We start from the raw sequence: 21,436 nt of genomic DNA, 5'->3' as shown, positions 1-21,436 counted from the left end.
TTAGGTGAATAGATCACATGTTTTTTTAGTCATCCATTCTCTACAAAAGTTCACTACAAGTTTAAACATAAATTCACATCATAAATTAAATAAGAAGTTTTCAACAGAGAATTTTTACATACATATCTATTAAGAGTAATTAGCTGGCTAAACATTCCTCATCTGTCACTAGATCTATAGGCTCATGGATATTTGAAAATTATAACTGAGTTTTGTGTAGATAAACTCAGTCAATATTTTATGTTCTGTCTTTGCTTGTATATTAAAGACCATAACTAAGTTATCATAGAAGTTTTGTATAGATAAACCCAGTCAATATTTTATCTTTTGCCCTTGCACCTATAATAAATCATTAGTTCCCTTTTTATGACCTTTGTTTTACAACCTCTTGTAATATACTCTAAATTGTAGATACGTGCTTGCCATCTGAGAAGCAATTAACTGGTGACATCTGAAGACTGGCAAATTTCTCAATGTAGTTTTGACACCAGAAATGTTTTAATAGTGGTCCTATTATAAAAAAAAACTTAATAATTATTAATATAATTTCAGGAATTCTAATAGGATTATCAATAAGAATTAATAAATTATCTATTTGTCTATATACAAGACAGAACATCTTTGTTGCTCTACCGAGATCTGCTCAAAATGGTGAGCTAATACCTAATGATTATATATATTAACAGGAAAGGCATATTAATAGCAGAAATCTTACATAAAATTAAATCTTGTTGGCCTTGCCTAAAGAAGAAATTCTGTCATTAACTTTAACAGTCCATGACAGAACCATCTCAGGAAGACCACCTGCTAGTTTTTATCATCTTCTTTTAGCTCCTAGAAAGTAGCTAACTGGAAAGTAGGAAGAAAGTCATTAGAATATTTTGTTTCTGAAACTACAAGAACAGAATATGGGGAAAGCCAAATTAAGACATCAAAAAAACCTGAAGAGCAGAATAATGGCATGCATACCTTGATAGTAACAAACACCACTGTAGATCCAGCGTGCTTTCAATGACAAAAAGCATGCTTGATACTGGATACCTAGCCAGCTACCTAGGGCTAGTGACTTAATGAATAGTGGAGGAAAACCTACTACTTATATGTAACCTATCCAGAATAATCTCTCAGAAAAGAGAAGGACTCCCAGGAATATCAACTAAACACTGCATGCCAAGCTACAATAAGACCAGTCACATAACATGAAGTCTAAACAAGGTAACCGAGTAGGATGAGAAGGATCCTACAAGTAGGTAAGTGTCAAAAACAGTCTCCTCCTCCTCCTCCTCCTCTTCCCCCTCCCCTCCTCCTCCTCCTCCTCCTCCCCCTCCCCCTCCTCCTCCTCCCCCTCCCCCTCCTCCTCCCCCTCCCCTCCCCTTCCCCCCCTCCTCCTCCTTCTCCTCCCACTATTTGCAATCCCAAAAGACCACCAAGAGTGAGGAGGATATGGGAGAAAGGGTGCATAGAGTGAGATACTCAAGGAGGGAGGGAGGGAGGCAGGAAGGAAGGCAGGGAGGGAGGCAGGGAGGGAGGGAAGAAAGGAGGCAAGGAGGGAAAGAAGGAAAACTCTAGTCTGGATATAATATATGAGAGAAGACCAGCCTTAGTCCATGGTGATTTGATAGGATGCATGGGATTATTTCAATCTTCTTGTATCTGTTGAGGCCTGTTTTGTGACTAATTTTTGGTCAGTTCTGGAGAAGGTACCATGAAGTACTGAGAAGAAGGTATATCCTTTTGTTTTAGGATGAAATGTTCTATAGATATCTGTTAAATCCATTTGGTTCATAACTTCTGTTAGTTTCACTGTGTCTCTATTTAGCTTGTTCTTCCATGATCTGTCCATTTTTGAGAATGGTACATTAGAGTCTCCCACTATTATTATGTGGGGTGCAATGTGTGCTTTGAGCTTTACTAAAGTTTCTTTTATGAATGTGGGTACCCGTGCATTTGGAGCCTAGATGTTCAGAATTGGAAATTCATCTTGGTAGATTTTTACTTTGATGAGTATGAAGTGTCCTTCCTTATCTTTTTATGATAACTTTTTGTTGAAAGTTAATTTTATGTGCTATTGGAATGCCTATTCCAGCTTGTTTCTTGGGATCATTTGCTTGGAAAAAATTTTTTCCAGCCTTTGACTCTGAGGTAGTGATTGTCTTTGTCATTGAGGTGTGTTTCCTGTATGCAGCAAGAGAATTTTTTAAAAACAAATAATTAGGTCATGAATTTAAGAAAGGAAAGGTACATGGGGTGGGGTTTGAAGGAAGGGAATGTTGGTGATAAAATGATATGGTTAAATTATAACCTCAAACTTTTTTAAAAAATGTTTTAAAAGAAATCAAAAGCTGCTGAGAAGTCATGAACAAAATGCTAGCTGAATCTGTCCACGAAACTTAGACACAAGTAAGTGACCTGACTGAGAATGGCTTAGTGTAATGATTGAATGCTTTAGTGTAATGATTGAGTAGGAAGTCTGGTTACTTTGGGTTAGAAGGACTAAAAGATAAGAGGCAATATTTAAAGAGAACATTTTTAAAGGTTTAACTAAGAGGACTGACATGGCTATAGCTAGACCAGGGTGCAGAGGAGGGAGAAAATGTGTATACAATTTAGAAAGATGGTAAGTTTATTAATATATTGGTGTAATCTATATGGGGCAAAGAAACAGGCTTGAGAAATAAGGATACATTGTATCAACTCGGGTGGCAAAGTAGACAGCTCAGTGAGGAGCTTCAGTACTGAAACAGGAAGATATGAGGATTTTATTCTCTGGTCCTAAGCAACGGACAGAAAGTTCCAAAACATCTTTATCATCTGAGTGAAATCCTTAAAACTCTCCTGAATTCATCCTTCTGTAGAGGATGTGGTGACTCTTGTGTAATCTTAGAACTTGGGAGGCTGAAACAGGAGGATTGCCACAAATTTGAAAGCAGCCTGAAATACAGAGTCTACCTCTCAGAAAGGAGGCAGATGCTCCTCTTCTGGCTCTGTTTCTCCTCTTTCTTTTGCTCTACATTGACAGCTGAGTTGTGCTGCATGCTCACCACAGAGTACAAATATAGGGCTTCCAGTTTCAGAGAATATTCTCAGGAGCTGGGCTTCATTTCCTGCTCTGTCATGGGTCCTGTAATCATTACGATTCCATCCAATTTTCCTGGTACTTTTTCATTCAATTTCTTTCTGCAAGCCATGGATTCATCGTTAATTTTCAATAGGCTGCATTTGAGTATCTAGACTGTCACATTTGATATCTAATGTGGGGGAAACAGATATGCCTCATCTGCTTTACTGCATCCCTCTGGAAACATCAAGTTGATGCTTGAGATTGTACAAGTCAGTATCCATCTACAACAACAGAAACTATCCTAAGTGTTTAAAATGAAGGAGATTCAGCCAAGGGAACTGGTTAAGCAGGTGAAAGAAAAACTAAGAAACCAGAAAGCAGAGAATGACTCAGCCTAGAGATTAGAGACAAAGGAAGGATGCTCCCTATGAACTGGGGAAACAATAGCAAGACCAAGGAGTAGTTTCCAGGTCTTCCTAATTTCATATGCTACATGTAGGCAGCTGATAATGCAACCACAGAACTAACCGTGGTAGTGTGGATAAACAGGCTGGTGTCTCTCTTCCTTCTCAAAGGAGCATGGTCCCAAATCTTGCAGAGGACTCGACCCATATTACACCACACTTCTAACATGCAAGTATAGATTAAAGCTTATAGGTCTCACATAAAATAAAGTTGACATGAGGACAAGGAATTCATCCAGTGAATGATTGTGTTTGGGAATCCATACTCAGAGAAAATGTCTGTTCAGAGTAGAGTAAGTAGACTGTGCTTTCCGTGATACCTAACTCTGTACAATAAGACCATGGACGTCCTTTTGCTTAGCTAATAGTGCATATCCCACATCCCCACTGACAGTAAAGAAGTATTCTTAGTAGCTAACTCATATTCTTTATTATAAGGATATTAAAACTAAATCATTTTGCACTGCTCCTCACCCCCTCCCATCTTGTCCTTACCAGATTCTCACAGGGCAATTGTATTTTTAAGTTGTATTTTTAAGTAAATTTTGCCTTAAAGTAGAAATCCTTCCACTTTTAAAATAACTAGCAAGCAAAATATAAAAAAATAATATAAAACATGAATAAAGTGTTAGTGTAAAGATGAATGAATCATAGAATAAATGATACCTCTAAATGACCCATAATAAATATGCTTTAGGTTCTACTTTGAAGGAACTCCATGGAAACCAACAAGTAGATGCTAATTTGGGAGGTATTCACCTGTAGTGTAAAGCATATTACTCACCCTAGTTACAACGTAGAAACTATTTTGTCCTGTCTAATGCTTCACACGAGTGTAAATGATTTAACAGCTATCATTTCAGCCCAATTACTAAGCTCCATATGCTATATGATATTGAAACAGCTGGACCTGGTCTGTCTATATTAATCTACTTCCCTTTAACAGGCTTATGATTGATTGTAGTGCCATTGATTTAATGAGTCCTAAGCAGTTTTTTTCCTCAACCCCCAGGGAGATGTTGCCTCTCCATAGAGCAGATATGCACTATTTTCAAAGTGTTAACCATGGTGTGTTCCACTCAGATTTGAACCTATTGATGACACAAAGCCAAGCCATCACCTGAAGTTCTCATTATGAAGTTGCCAGCAGTAGTTGTTTCTCGTTCTACATCAACATCGATCTTGTTGACATTTTTTCAAAGTCATGTCTACCTTTGTAAAGTGATTGGTAGAATTCATACACGCTAGTCATACTGACTTTAACCATCCTGTTGAAAAGTACTTCCTGTACCAGTGATTTATGTAAGATGAGATACTAATACTTGTGTTTTAGACGGTCAAGGGAAAGTAGCCTTTTCTCTCACCTGGGAATATTCATGGATCTGGATTAAGACTACCTACTGCCTTTGTTTATCCAGGGGGAATCATTCAAAGGCTCCATTCACTTGCTAGGTTGTTGTACAATTGGGACTATTTAGTTCAGGACAATAAGATATTGTGCAAACTCAGAAGGGTATGGGAAATTGTGGCGTCCTTGTTAGAGAAGAAATAACTAGGAACTAAAAGATTAGTGGCTTCTGGGGTTTGGGACAAAACACACAGATGAGGAACTGCCAGTGGATGTGCAATTTGTTTTTTCTGAGACAAGACATGTTCCAAATAAACTAGACTCTGACGATGACTTCATATCAGTGAAGACACTAAAAATCACTGGATTCTGCTCTTGTAAAGCCAACGATATTGTGTGCTGTAATGTGCATTTATATCTCAAATCCTTTTGTTGACTGAATCAATAAAGTTGATGTTTGCTTTTTAAAAAAGTAATAATTCCCATTCAGCATAACAGAAATAGTTTGAAAATAAAATTTGATAAGATCAGTAAAATGCCTGGGAAGTCATCTCATGTTTGAACTATGGTTCAATATGCTACTGTGCTGTCCTCAATGTCTGAAGAAAAGCACACAGCTTACTCTCCATGTGGAAAGTGGTGTAAACAGAATATTAGCAACCAGAAAGTTTCTCCTTCACTTAAAACTCCATAAATCTTATTTTACTTTTCCCCTAAAAAAGACACTTTGTACCTGTTAGCATTGGAGACTGTGTCCCATCTCTGACACCCAACGTTTTTCACACAGGTCCTCTGTAATTTCAACCATTGTCCTGCACTCAAATTTAAATAAATTTAATTTGCTTATTTTAAAGTTACTGGGATGCTCAGAGCCAGCACCAAACAGTGGCAAGCTATGCACAGAGAGTTCCAATAGCTACGCAAAATTATGTACATTCTCACAAAGTTCTCAAAATGACTGTGTGTTCCGGTACCTAAAATCCAAGCAAATGAGAGCTGGACTTCTGTATGTTTGGGGAGTCCAGTTTTAAATGTACTAGCAAAAGGAAACTTTGATTAAATTCATGGAAGCTATGACTTCACATCTAAAAGCATGATGAACCACAGAAGAAACCAGCGATATTGGCTATCTCTGACAGGTTTTTGTACAGGTTAATATTTTTATTAGATATTTTCTTTATTTACATTTCAAATGTTATCCCCTTTTCTGGTTTCCCCTCTGAAAATCCCCATCCCATCCTCCCTCCCCCTGCTCACCAACCCACCTGCCTCTGTTTCCCTGTCCTAGCATTCCCCTACAGTGAGGCATTGAGCTTTCTCAGGAGCAAGGGCCTCTCCTTCCATTGATGTCCAACAAGGCCATCCTCTGCTACATATGCAGCTGGAGCCATGGCTCCCTCCTTGTGTAGTCTTTAGTTGGTAGTTTAGTCTCTGGGAGATCTGGGGTTTCTGGTTGGTTCATATTGTTGTTCCTTCTATGGGGCTGCAAGCTCCTTCAGCTCCTTGGGTCCTTTAGTTTAACAAATAATATATTCCCATTTTATCTAAAATTAGGCCACCATAAGAATAGGCATTCTATGAGATCCCATTTATCATACATCCATAACATGGAAGAGAAGATGCTGTTTAAGTATTATAGGACTTCAAGCTGGGGATAATAAAATGCACAATTATTTAGAAGAAAATAATTCAGGATGTATTACAGGAAATGAAAATATCCAGTGAGAGCTCAGCTACAGAGCTTTGAACTCAGCACCATTAATTAATTAATTAACTAATTAATTTTGTAAACAAACAAAAACCCAACAAGGTTTCTTACAGTTCCAATTTGCCATTTTATGCGTGGCCGAATTTATATTCTAGGATTTGATAAACTCTTTCCAGCAACCAGGATTTTATTGCGTAACTTTCCTTATGATCAGCACTAATTGTGATCCAAACTCGCCCCCAAACAAGAGGTTCCCAAAAGTGACTTTGATGTGCTTTTGTTTTTATGTGCATATGTGTGTGTACAATTTTTTCTGGTATTTTTTTTCCTTAAGCACTATATAAATATGTGTCATAAATTGCTCCACCTCACGCCTTGGAGAAGATCCAAAATATAAAATAAACATGTCTTGTCTCAAATTTCCTATTGATACATGACACATGCATGCTGACTGGGATCAAGCTGAAAGCCAAACAGAGATTCTAAGCTACCAGTACATAAGGTATAATTTCAGGAGTTGTCCCTGTGTCAAGTATGGTTCTGACATAGGGGCTGAAAATGATACTAAATTTTCTCACTTTTTCCCCTCAGTTTAATCTAATATACCTTCCAAAACTAAACTTTCCTTTAAAATACGTACACTTTACATTTAGCATCCCCCTCTTACTGATGTGGAAATTATTAAAATGCAAAGCACACAATTAAAAATGTTGAATTAAAAATTTAATTTTAAGTGCCTTTTTTTATTCTTTTAAAAAACATAGATAAATGTCTAAATTTTGCTATGAACTCCCTCTAATGTTTGCCTTTCACAGCTACTGATTCTGGCTGTTTGAAAAAACTGAGCCAGATATCATTTCTGTAGGTAAAAATACCACATGAAAAAAAAGAGATACAGGAATTTTGAGAGAGTCCGTTTGCATTCATGGCTGGACATATATCTTATGCTCTCTCCATGTTGCTGTTGACTAATTTGATGTCATCTGCTGGACTGTGTTTTCCACATATAGAGTCTTCATAATAAACCTTCAGCACCAGAGATACAAATATGGTAAGCACAAACAGAAAGAACTGGAGATAAAGACATGGGACTACAGTTAAGAGAGCAGAGCTGCAGAGGACCTAAGTTTTGTCCCAGGTTTACATTGGTTATCTTATAGCCACTTTCACTCCAGCGTCAGTGAGACTTGATGCTTCTCACCTCTGTGAGCACAGCACTCATGTTCACACACAAAATTTAAAAATAAGATATCAAAAAACCTGAAATAACTAAAACCTTTAGATAAATCTGTAGCTACAGTTGGAGTTTTCAATATGCCCGTACCAACTTAACAGCAACATGAACAACATCCAATAACTTCAGCATAGTTTTTTAGGTGCCTGTGGCACATATATCAAGATACATGAGGTCCTGAGATATAAACAAGACACACATCTAAAATAATTGAATTCATAATATGCTTTTCTTCAACCGCGTTAAAATCAAGCTAGAATCTAATAGATGAAGTAAGTATATCAGGAGACTCCTCAAAAATATGGAAACGGCACAGTGCACAACGCACTTTTATGAACTATACATTAAAAAAGAAGTCTCAAGTGAAAATAAAAATTCACTAAGGAAATCTTCTATGGTAAAATAATAGACAACTCCACAGTTAAAATAAAAATGTAAGAGTCACACACACTATTGCCGAGATGGAGAACCACGAAATGTTACATGAAGATGGAAAGTGTTAAAGCCACTAGGACCCAGTGGGACACTCAGCCAAGGAAAACAAAAGGAACCTGTGAGTGGAAAACATGGTGATGAGAAATGAAAACCAGCAGAGAAATAGAAAGCAAAGAATGAAACAGATTAAAACAAACAACAAAATTAGATTGACTTACAGGAATATTAACTAAAAGTCAGAGAGAATATGTAGCTTCCATTATCAAGAGGGAAACAGAGAAGTTTGATCACACAGATACAAGGAAAATCATAAATTACTTCCATGGGTGTGTGTTTAATACTGGCAACTGAAAGAAAATGAACCAAATAATTACTTTCAGAAAACTGAAATCCAAGAGCTGATTTTCTCAATAATACTTATCTCAACAGCTAAAAAGTTTATTTTTATTATATATATATATATATTATTTTAATAATTAATTTGATTCAATTCGTATAACCTTGGCAAAGACTGGTCTCTGTAAGTTAGTCAAGGTAATGAAAGCCTTGTTAAAGTTGTATCTTAAACTTAGCCCTTAATGTTTTTTGAGGATTGAGCAGTGGTACAGTTACAGAATAAGTGCTAGATAATTCTTAATTTTATTCCTATGCTTCGGCTTATATGCATTTAATGCTTAGTTTGTGTCTAGTATGGGACTATTTTCTACTTACTAAGCCATTCATTTTAAATGTCATCCTGTGAGTTTTATAGTTCCATGAGTTTTTACATACTAAGAATAACAGCTATTAAAACCAAGATGCAAATGCTGTTTGGCTAATATTATGCTTCGTGGGTACTTAATGAGTACTAAAAGGTTTATGCATTATGTTGTCATAAATTCCATTATTTCCATATACAGATGGGATAACCGAGGGCTTCAAAATTAAACATATTACAAAAAGTAATTCAATGAAAATTGTAGAGTCAATAGCTAAACCATAGGTTGTCCCCCTGAAATTAAAGTTTTAACAACCACAGGAGATTTAGATAAAGATAAAATGTACTAATATGTTTATCCTGTTGGCTCACCATCTTCCTGTCTCAGGCTCCTTAGCACTGGGAAAGATGTGATCTATATATTCTGGGCTAGCTGTTTATCTAGACAAAATGCTTGGCTATAGAAGAAGGTTTTCCACTTTTATCTGCACAGTACAGATCTTCTAGTTTCTTAGATTTGTCCATGAGTTATGAATAAAACTAAAATTATCATGCTTGCCATGTAGAAAATGCTTAGCAAATAGTAGTTACTAAATATAAGTTCTAAAATATGGAAACATTCATTCTTCTTTTATCTGTCCTCAAGCCCTGCCCAACAAAATGTCCCATCTCCTATTAAAGTCAGCGTGGGATCAAGGTATCAACCAGTGGATATCAGAGACACCATATGTTCTGGAAGATGGGTATGAAGGCACAATTCAAATAACTCTTCCCAACTAGGTCCAATAAAATTAAACACTTGTGTTGATTTGTTTTCTTTACTTGTTAACTTAATTTTATTTAATATACTTTGCATATGATTGACTAGTTAAAAGCTACATGTTTAACTAACTTTAATCTAGGAGAAAGAAGAGATTAGACAATCAAAAAACAAACAAACAAACAAAAATGTAGCCTGTGTGGCTCAGGCCATAGTCTTGAATACTAACAAGACAGAGACAGGAGAAATACATGTTCAAAGTCAGTCTAGGTAACAGAGTGAGATGAGTCTAACCCTGGTTACTTACTATGACAATGTAAATCAAGAGTAAAAGAAGAGCTGGTAATATAGCTCAGTGGTAGAGCATTTACATACAATACTCAAGGGTACAAAACCATTGGTTCAATTTCCAGTGCCATAAAAATAAAAGTTAAGTAAAAATATATAAATATAAATATAAATATATAAGATATATATTATATTGTAAATTAAATGCTGATAAATAATATTTATAAAACAATAAAATATGCATTAAAATACAAAAGGCAATAATAGAAATGGACAAAATCTCAAGTACAATAGTAAGTATGTTTCACAGTGTGTCAAATAAGCATGGATATGTTTAGACCATCATATTTCTGTTTACTAGTTTTCTTGTTCAGTATATTTTTATTATAGCTCTCTGTATATATCAAGTACTCTGTTTACAAAAAAAATAATTTTCTGGTTATGATTTATCCAGATTTGTCCTCCTGACATAAATAATCAGAAAACTGAGGATATCTATTAGATAATGGTTTTCAGTTTGGAAAATGTTTAAATTTGGAAGATAGACAATACATCTTTGTGAAGGGTAAGAAAATACAAATGAAGTGGTAGGCTCTCGATTTTCTTGGCTTCCTACCTGAAAGGAACTTCCAGAAACTGATTCTGAAATAGGATCACCAAAGCAAGCGTCATGGTGTAATGGTTTAAAGACACAAGACCAGTTGAGGGTGGAGGTGGTTGAACTCGTAGAGAAAAGCAAGAGGGGGAAGGAGAAAGGGACCTCTCCTTATAGAACATTAAATGGGCATGCTTTCCCCTCTGTTGCTGAGTGCTATGCCACATATGAAAAGAACACAGAAACATGTGCAGTCACGAACTGATGCCAATGGTGTATATAGACCAAGACACCATGCAGTTAGACCATAAAGAAGGAGAGTTCTTTTGAATGGATTTCAGAGATTTCAGACACTGCCACTGTGAGTGGAAGTAGCTTAGAAGCCAGTCAGGTTCAACAGTGGGGATGTTTGTAAATAAGCCTACAAAATGATTCTTACAGTATCCATGTCAGTCACTCATTTACCCTGATTGTACCCATTTGTCACTTAAAAGGAGGTGCACCTGGACATCCAGCTTGGAAAGGCAGCACGCCTAGTAGGAATGCCAAGCAGCAGGGCATATGACTCTAAATATAGAGATATATCTTTTAATAGGATTTGAAAAGAGATAAATGGTCTAGACAGGGGGCTCCAAGTAGTTGCTGTGTAACTAAAAGGACCTAGGGTGGCTCCCCAGTACTGCTATAGAAAGCTATATTTGGGAGAATGTATATGTGGTATTGAGCTGACAGAGACATGATTTTAGGAATTCACAAACAGTTTAGCTCAGACAATCAGTGAGCACCAGATACAGCAACAGACCAGGTCTCATGTCATAAGGTCGAGCAATGTAGAGGAAAACACACCTCTCTCTCTCTCTCCTCTCTCTCTCTCTCTCTCTCTCTCTCTCACACACACACACACACACACACACAAACATACCCCAGAATGACAGGAATTGTCGTAGATCTTAAAATGGGCATTACAAATGTGTTCACATATATAAAGAAAAACTTGAAATAATTAATCAAGATATTGAATATCCAATGCAATCATGACTTGCTACCTAAGAAAATAATATATTAAAGAATTATTAAAAGAATAATTAAACAGAGTGAAACAGAGTGTTTATTGGAATAATATTAAAAATGCAGATGAAATGATTAAGCTATGTGAAGACAGCTACAAAGAATCTTTGAGTCATTGTAAAGTAAATGTGGCACACTAGTTTTAAAGAGAGATAGGAAAGCAGAAAATTTTGCAAATTTACTATTGAAAACTCTACTCTCACAGACTCAGGAATGTCAGTCCAACTCAACCAAAAATAGTAACTACTGATGAATTGGTTCTTACAAGCAAGCTAGAAGAAAATGAAATTATAGAATTGTATGCTAGTCCAAATTTACTTGAATATTCAGTTTGAAAAATATAAATTTTTTTCATCATAAAAGTTCAGAGAAAGACTGAGGGAAGGTTCCTCATGAGGAAGGACAGTAAGCTGAGATAGAAAACAAACCACACAAGAGAACAAATCATGAAAACACTTAAATCTACAGGAATCCATGAAACATTTTCTGATTTGTCCTGTTCTTTAACAAATTATGCACCGCTTATTAAAAAAAATGGAAGGTCATGAATTACAAGATGTTTAGCATGTAAAAAAAATTGCATAGCAAGAACTGTAGGAAGGATTGGGGAGGTAATTAGAAATATAAGGCTGTAAAGTAAGATCTTGATTGCAGACTATAATGATCAAAAACTCTTAAACCTAGCAAAGCCATATCAAAAAATTATATTCATTACATACAAACAAAGTGCAGGGGAAACAAATCCCAAATGGGATTATTACTTAACACAGTTGAATCATAATCCCTTGAAAATTAATGGGCTGAGAGCTCTAAAAAGCAGAGAATGGCACATATTATTTTAAAAGTAATCAATTCTGTATTAGCTAAAAAGCAAAATACTTAAAGTTTGGGGTGAACAATTTAGCATTAGTACTGATGGCAGCGGTGGATCATTCATGACATCCCTATTGTAATCGGGGTCGAGTAACTCTACTGACAAGCATCCATCAAAACCTGAGGCAAGCTGAGGAATGGAGATTCTTATGAAGAATAGGGTCTGGAGACATCATGGTTCTCAATATATAGTCACCAAATACCTATACATGAAAAGTATGGAATAAGACTGATGAGTAGAATCAAGAACAGACTAAACAATCGTTCTAACTAGAGATGTCAATATTTCTTCTCTCTTTAGTTGATATCAAAGTATTTATTTGTATGCAAACCATAAAATAATATTGCCAATAGCCCCAGCTGTACAGACATTCAATAAACATCGTCCTCAACACTAGCAGGACTTATATCACTAACAGAAAAACAATTTCATTGACACCATAAATAATTATAGTGTACCTTCCATTAAATCAAGTTAAATGTAAATTAATTCCAAAAATATTAAGAGGACATACTTCAATATTTAAAATCAAACTGCATTTCTAGTAAGTATTAATAAGGAAATATAATAAACGCTAAAACACTTAAAACCAATAGAAATGAAAATGTAATGTCAAATGTGGACCAGAGCCAAAACAAAGCCTAGAAGACAATTTACAGCGATAAACAACATTATTAAAATTATTAATAGAAAAGATACATTATCAGTTTTAAGGAACAAACATGTTTAATTTGCCTCCACATACTATTGATTGATATTTCACAGATGTATTTTAAAAATTTATGAGTTCACTAAAACTATTTATTTTGCTCTTAGGAAAACAGCTCAACTTATTACATATGAAGACTGGTCTTTAACTGAAGGTTTTTATTATTCTAAATTTTTGTCGTCTTTTTTTTTTTTTCCTTGAGACAAGGTCTTCCTAAGTTGACCAGGCTGACTTTGAACTTGCATCAATCCCTTACATGCCTTCTAAATGTTGTTATCACAGCAATCTTATCATTTTTTTTACTTCAATTTTCAACTCCATACATATTTTTAGTAGAACAATGGTTAAGATGACTTATATGCTGTCAGGCTAAAACCCCAGTCAGAGGAATGGATTATGTTGTTGGCCAGTGAGGTTCCAACTTTATATGAGACCATACTGGTGAGGATATCATATTCTTAAATTGTAGAACAAGAAAAAAATATTGCTTTCACTCAACTGCAACCTGCATTCCCAGCTAGATTTCATAGTTCTGACATGTGCTATGCATGCTCCCAAATGAGAAAAGAAATCAGTAATCTCACACAGGTTTTGAACCTTCAAAACTACAGTGATGACTATCCTGACAAGATACACCCACTGGTCCAAGAATAGTACAGATTCTATAAACCACTTTTATGATTGAATTTCAGACCTTATTCATGTGATGGAACCCATAACTGTTACCATGAATGGTGACAAGAACCTATGGTTATAGGTCACAGAAGAGAACCTGCTACTACTATTCTGCTAAATAGACTCAGTACTAAAATGTCTCTCAATAACTTCTTGTTGTATACATGCATCAGTGCTCATTAGAGAAGCTTCATCTTACAGGAGACAGTGATCATCAGGCAGTGACATAACCAATCAGCCTGTAGAGAATAAGAAATTGTGGAATGCTCTGCCCTAAATATGGTGAACACATCAAACCCTTCTTCCAAGCCCATGAACCTTGGATGAAGACATTTGGAAAGATTCTATGAACCTGAAGATGAATTCAAGGAAACAGTGTTCTGGGAACACAAGAGGGCACTGTAGATATGAATTTATAGTGCATGCTTAACATCCACAGGACCTCAAGCCAGACAGAATCCCATCAGCGATAGGGAACAGAGGGAAGTGTAAATGAAAACCTACCACTAGATGAGAAGCTAGTGGCACTTTTTGCTGTTGAGAGAGGGAGAGTAAGTTTGCTTTAACAGGGTGAACCTTGGTAACTCTTGGACACTCCTGGGCAAGTCCTTCCTCCTATCCTCCTACTCATGGCTGGGTAACACAAACAGGACTGCATGGGTTTAACAAAAACAAAGAGGAAGCCGGGTGGGGAAGAAGGTGAGAGTGAACTTGGGAATAGTGGACTGTAAACCTGATAAAAATTCATGATATGCAATTCTCAAAATATTTATAAAATATTTTACCATGATGATATTTATGAGGCAAATGAAAACACGGTTTTAAATACATCAGTAGTGTCAACAAGGATTTCTCTTTAAAATGTCCATGTTATCCTAGTCATAATGAGATGTGTAAATAAATAGAAATCCTATCATACATTCATTGTCAGACCATAAAACCTGCTAACATTATTTTTGCTGAAATAAAATGTATAGATATTGCCTAACTGAAATTTTATAGTCCACCTTTATCATATTAAATATCAAATGGAAATGATCTATAAGACATTTAATTATGAATACTTGATTAAGCAATATGAATAAATTCATTTTTTCAAATTACAATATATAACCTTTAAAATAATATGTGCTTCAATATTATAAAAATGGGCTATGTGATAAAACAAACTTAATTAACAAATGAGCAGACCATCAAAATTCAGACAGCTTGATTGTTCTCCCAGTCTGTAATCTAAGAAAGTTACAAATTTAATTAAAGAATATGCCTCTCCTAAACTTCTGAGCATGTGTGTTTGTGAAGAGTGTTTCAATCTTCATTGTAATAACTTGGAAGAAAATATCCATTAACACAGCCTCTCTTGCCCATAATACTTTGGCAGCTTATGAGTTATACTTTCTGGAAATAGCATAAATGAAAATGTTTTCCAAACATTTGACCCAAGATCATGAATTTTATTGGTTATGGATATTCTTAGGAGAGGAACTAGAACCTAGTGTAAGACAAAATAAGGGTGAATCACTCTTGTGCTAGACAGAATTTCAAAATCTCTTAAAGCCAGACAAAAATCAATATATATTTACTTTTCAAAAACATACAATTTCTCAGCCCCGGTGACTGTTAATTGCTTATTGTAGAGGTACACAGTGTCCAGATAAAATAACCTGAGTTTGTGCAGGAAAAACTAAACCTCATATTTCACAGAAATAGTTTAGTTTAGCCATTTGATGATTTTTGATGTCATTGTTATGACTGCATCAGAAGACAGAGGATACTTATTTAATTGTCAATTTCTCTTTAGAAGTCTTGATTATGCTTTACTCATAATGCACATTTGCTTAAGGAGAGTATACTCCTTAGCAGGTTGGACTGGAGTAGGCATTCCTTCTTATGAAAATACTAGAATAAAAAACACCTTTTAAAATTAATTTAATTTTTACACACCACATTTCACTCCACACCACCCCATCCACCCTCCAACTTTTCCGCATCCCACAACTCCTCCCCACCACACCTGCCTCCATGTAGATGGCTCCCAACCCCCACCACACCCAAACTCTGAACTCCTTGGGGCCTCCAGTCTCTTGAGGGTTAGGTGCATTATCTCTGTATGAAACAGACCTGGAAGTCCTCTACTGTATGTGTGTTGGGGAGATACACCTCATATCTGCTGGTGTATGCTGTCTGTTTGGTAGTCCCGTGTTTGAAAGTTCTTGGGGGTACAGATTAATTGAGACTTCTGGTCCTTCTACAGGATCACTCTTTTCAACTTCTTTCTGCCTTCCCTAATTCAACAACAGAGATCAGCTGCTTCTCTCCATTAGTTGGGTACAGATATCTACATCTGACTCTTTCAGCTGCTTCTTGGGTCTTTTGGAGGGCAGTCATGATAGGTCCCTTTTTGTGAGCTCTATATAGCCTCAGTAATAGTGTCAGGCCTTGGGTTCTCCCCTTGAGCTAGATCCTACTTTGAGCCTGTTGTTTGACCTTCTTTTCCTCAGGCTCCTCTCCATTTCCAATCTTATAATTCTTTCAGACAGGAACAATTATGGGTCAGAGATGTAACTGTGGGATGGCAACCCTGTTCCTGACTTGATGCCCTGTCTTCCTACTGGGGTTGAGCTCTATAAGTTCCCTCTCCCTACTCTAGTGCTTTTTATCTAAGGTTCCTCCCTTTGATTCCTGAGAGTCAATTACCTCCCAGCTCTCTGATGAATCCCCTCAACCTCCTATTTCCTGAGGTTGCCTGTTTCCATTCTTTCTGCTAGCCTGGGGACTTACAGTCCTTTTCCCTCACCCAATACCAGACCAAAAAACTTATGGTCACTTGATCTTTGACAAAGATGACAAAAATATACAATGGATAAAAGAAAGCATCTTCAATAAATGGTGATGGTCTATCTGACTGTCTGTATGTAGAAGTATGAAAACAGACTCATATTTTTCACCTTGTAAAAAGCTGAAGTCCAAGTAGATCAAGAATCTCAACATAAAACCAGATACACTGAATCTAATAAAGAGAAAGTGGGAAAGAGTCTTGAACTCATTGGCACAGGGTGAAATTTCCTAAACAGAACTCCAGTGGCTTATGCTCTAATATCAAGAATTGATAAATGTGACCTCATGAACTGAAAAACTGTAAGTCAAAGGACATAGTTGATAAGACAAATCAGCAACCAACAGATTGGGAAAAAAATCTTCACTAACCCCACATCTGATAGAGGGCTAATATCCAAAATATATAAAGAACTCAAGAAGTTAATCACACACAAAAAAAAAAAAACAACCCAATCAAAAAATGGGGTATAGAACTAAACTGAGAATTCACAACTGAAGAATCATGAATGGCTAAAAAGTACCTAAAGAAATGTATAAAGTCCTTATTGATCAGAAAAATGCAAATCAAAACAACCCTGAGATTCCTCCTTACACCAATCAAAATGGCTAAGATCAAAACGTCAAGTGACAACACATGTTGGAGAGGATGTGGAAAAAGAGGAACACTCCTCCATTGCTGGTTGTATTGCCAAATGGTACAACTACTCTGGAAATCAATCTGGAGGATCTTTAGAAAATTGGAAATAGATCTACCTGAAGACCAAGCTATTGGGCAAATACCCAAAAGATGCCCACCATGCCACAGGGGCACATGTTCTACTTTGTTCATAGAGGCATTATTTGTGATATCCAGAAGCTGGAAACAACCCATATGTCCAATGACAGAGGAATGCATACAGAAAATGTGGTTCATTTACACAATGGAATACTACTTAGCTATTAAGAACGAGAACATACTGACTTTTGCAGGCAAATGGATGGAACTAGAAAATACCATCCTGAGTGAGGTAACTCAGACAAAAAATGATGTGCATGGTATATACTCACTAATAAGTGGATATTGGAGAGGGGAAGTACTGAATACCCAAGATACAGTCCACAGAACTCCTCAAAAATGTCAACAAGCTGAAGTGTTCAAGTGAGGATGCCTCAGTCCCACTTGGGAGAGAGAAGAAAGCAATCACAAGTGGAGAGAGAGGGAGGGTCCTGGGAGGGGGGGGGTAGAGGGCAGTAGAGTAGAACCTGATCTGGTATTGGGTGAGGGAATATAAAACATCTTTGATTTTACCACTGTCTAGGTGCTTGTAGAATTGCCTTCACTGTCCTCCATCGTTAAAGAATCTTTGTGACATTCAAAAACTAAAAATACCAGGATCTCCTTGAGGTAAGGAAATGTCTTCTGTATTTATAATTAACATAGTGGTTTTGGAATTTTTTCTTTACTGAGAGTGAGGAAAACTTATGTGCCATCATGCACCTTCCTCCAATCATTCCCAGAACAATGTTGGTAGATTCCTGACTATTGCTTAGATGCTGTTCAAAGTGTGGAAGACGTAGCAATAAACACAGTCTCAGTTCTTTTCTCTTTGAGATTACATTCTAGTGGGTTATATAAAGGATATTAGATTAGATACATTTATAAGCATGAAGATGCATAAACAATGCATACATATATAGAAAGAGATAGATGTAGATAAAGTAAGATATGGGAGGAGTGTGCAGCACCTGGAAAGGGGGAGAATTACATTTGACCTACAACATTTATCACAGACATCACTGAAAATACAATATTGGTGCAAAAACCTAGAAGTACAAAGCACACACACACAAACACAAAATGAAACCAAGAAGGCTCTAGACAGAAAGGAAGCAGAAACCTAGGACAATATGTACATGGAATACGGCTGACATGCAAAAAAATACTTTGAGGAAGAATGAGTTTTGAATTCGTGTTTTAAAACAGGTGACTTTCCGTGCTGGAGATGATGTAGAAGGAAGAGAATACTTGTCTCCGCCTTGTGAGAGTGAAAACTTGTAAGCCATTCTATTAATCAGTATGGCTACTACTGAGAAAGATGGGGATTGATCTACCTCAGGGTCAAGCAATTCCACTCTGGCTCATATACCTATTGAACACTCCATTCTGCCATAAGGAAACTTTCAACCATGTTCATGTATAAAAGGTAATAATTGGGAACATATCTGAATGTCCATCAACAGAATTGCTAAATAAATACAGTACAGTTAAACAATGGAGGATTCCCCACTTTTTTTAAAAAGAAAAAATGACATCATAAAATTTGCCGGCATATGTATGGAACTAGAACATAATCATTTTTAGTAAGGTAACACAAACTCAGAAAGCTATTATTGGTAGGCATTTGCTTATATGTTGATATTACCCATTAAATAAAGAATAACCAAGCTACCATTTGTAGACCCTGGGATGTTAGATGTTAGATGTAGAGGAAGGGAGAACACTTGAGGGATGGTATGGAAACCGAGTGCAGTGGAGGAAACTTAATAAAATATATGAAGGTGATCCTAATAAAGTGTCTAAATAGTGAGGGAGATAAGAGTCCCAACTGGCCATCTCCTATCACTAAATGAAACTTTCAATATGAGAACTAGGTTAAATCCAAGTTGTTGGTTAAAAGGATTCCATGGGAATTCCTAAACAACCCAGGCTATTGCCAGTACCATTTTCCCTCCAAAAACTGGCATTGCTGAAAACAGTATTGCTGAAGAGCACATGCATACAACTCCTTGAACATGGAAAGGTTAATCTTGTGCCTATGTATAACCATCCACACTGTGTTCTGGTGCCTTTGGTATGGAAAGGGGTTGTGCCTGCTGCCCAAACTGAATCACAAACATTAACCAAGGCACAAACCTGTTTATCTACAACCTGACCTGCCTGGAGACTATGCCAAGGCAATAGTGGCACAATGCTGTTGCAGTAACTAGCCAACATTTGATTTGGCTTAAAGCCCACGCCAACTGATGAAACCCATACTGTTTGAGTGACCAAGAATCAGAGACTAGATAACCCAGAGACAAAAGTTAGAGCCAAATCCTACTGCTGTTTAAAAGTAATAAAGTAAGATTCTAACAATATTCTGCCATACCCATAGATTAGTTCCTTATTCAGCAATCATCAGGAAAGCTTCCTCCTGTGGCAGATGGGAACAAATGAAAAGAACCAGAGCCAGTCCTTAAACACACACACACACACACACACACACACACACACAGACACAGAAACACACACAGACACACACACACTGAGACACAGACACACACAGAGTGAGAGTGAGGCAGGGTGGAGGAGGAAGGAAGGGAGGGAGAGAGGTAGAGAGAGAGAGAGAGACAGGCAGACAGACTTTGCATTACACAGTTTTAGGTGGGTTATGAATCCTATACTGTAATGTATAAATGTAAACATTTAGATAGGTCTAAGAATGGGTAAAGTATAAAAAATTAAAAGAGGAGACTAAGATAGGGCAATATTAAATGATGACAAAGCAGGACGTTTAGACAAAAGGACACATAGGTCAAGAAATGATCTAAACCGGGTGTGGTGGCACACCCTTTAATTCCAATACTTGGGAGGCAGAGGCAGGTGGATTTTGGAGTTTAAGGCCAGCCTGGTCTACAAAGTGAGTTCCAAGACAGCCAGGGCTATACAGAGAAACCCTGTCTCCAAAAACCAAAACCAAAAACAAATAAAAGTTATAAAGCTAATGGTTTGCTACTCTTCACAGTTTTGTATGGACAATATGTGCATGGGTTGACACGTGATTCCAACTTCCTATGTCTTGAAGTAGTAAGAACTATTTTACACTCCAAAATAAACCCCCAAGTGTTATTATTCTTTGTGACTATGATGTTGAAAATCAGGCTCACTTTTTAAACTCCATTGACCATCAGTGCAGGAGGATTTAGACCTGATGGATGAATTACTGGGTTCATTTGTCAAACTGACCCCCTTAGAAAATGTAAGGATTTGTAAAAATTGTTGTATGGAAACAAGTTTGTGAGCTCTTTTTTTTTCTCTTAAAAATGATATGAAATCACTCTATTGTAGAATTATTTAATATAAATAATTTATTACTATACAAAATCACAAGTATTATTTTTAAGGCTAAAGCAGTTAAGAATCTGTTTCTGAGGCTCTGCCTTCACTCTCCTAGACCAGGCACAGAAAGCAAGGAAGGAGAACTTCCCAATACAGCCTCGTGTCAGTGCGAGTGTGGGACACAACCCTTTTTTTTTTTTTTTATTACATATTTTCATCAATTACATTTCCAATACTATCCCAAAAGTCCCCCATAGCGCCCCCCACTTCCCTACCCACCCATTCCCATTCTTTTGGCCCTGGCATTCCCCTATATTGGGGCATATAAAGTTTGCAAGTCCAATGGGCCTCTCTTTCCATTGATGGCCGACTAGGCCATCTTTCGATACATATGCAGCTAGAGACAAGAGCTCCAGGGTTCTGGTTAGTACATCATGTTGTTCCAACAATAGGGTTGCAGATCCCTTTAGCTCCTTGGGTACTTTCTCTAGCTTCTCCATTGGGAGCCCTGTGATACATCCAATAGCTGACTGTGAACATCCACTCCTGTGTTTGCTAGGCCCCGGCATCGTCTCACAAGAGACAGCTATATTTGGGTCCTTTC

The 21,436-nt window shown here is 36.8% G+C and overlaps 1 protein-coding gene and 1 long non-coding RNA gene across 2 annotated transcripts in view; one reads left to right on the top strand and one right to left on the bottom strand.

Annotated features, from left to right (window-relative positions):
* Positions 1-21,436, bottom strand: part of Gpc5 (glypican 5) — a 1,376,768-nt gene that overhangs the window by 793,730 nt on the left and 561,602 nt on the right. The gene's annotated exons all lie outside the window — the stretch shown is intronic.
* The window catches only part of LOC147001945 (uncharacterized), a 23,909-nt gene continuing 3,647 nt past the window's right edge, over positions 1,175-21,436 (top strand). The window contains exons 1-4 of the long non-coding RNA XR_015044761.1: positions 1,175-1,250; positions 2,333-2,400; positions 18,053-18,138; positions 18,718-18,937. This is a non-coding gene — a long non-coding RNA (uncharacterized LOC147001945). The remainder of the gene's footprint in view (positions 1,251-2,332; positions 2,401-18,052; positions 18,139-18,717; positions 18,938-21,436) is intronic.

This window comes from Mus caroli, unplaced genomic scaffold (genome assembly GCF_978045245.1).
Source record: "Mus caroli unplaced genomic scaffold, Mus_caroli_1 scaffold_12, whole genome shotgun sequence".
Taxonomy (NCBI): domain Eukaryota; kingdom Metazoa; phylum Chordata; class Mammalia; order Rodentia; family Muridae; genus Mus; species Mus caroli.
The sequence above is the reverse complement of the archived record's forward strand: the minus strand, read 5'-3'. Positions and strand labels throughout refer to the sequence as shown.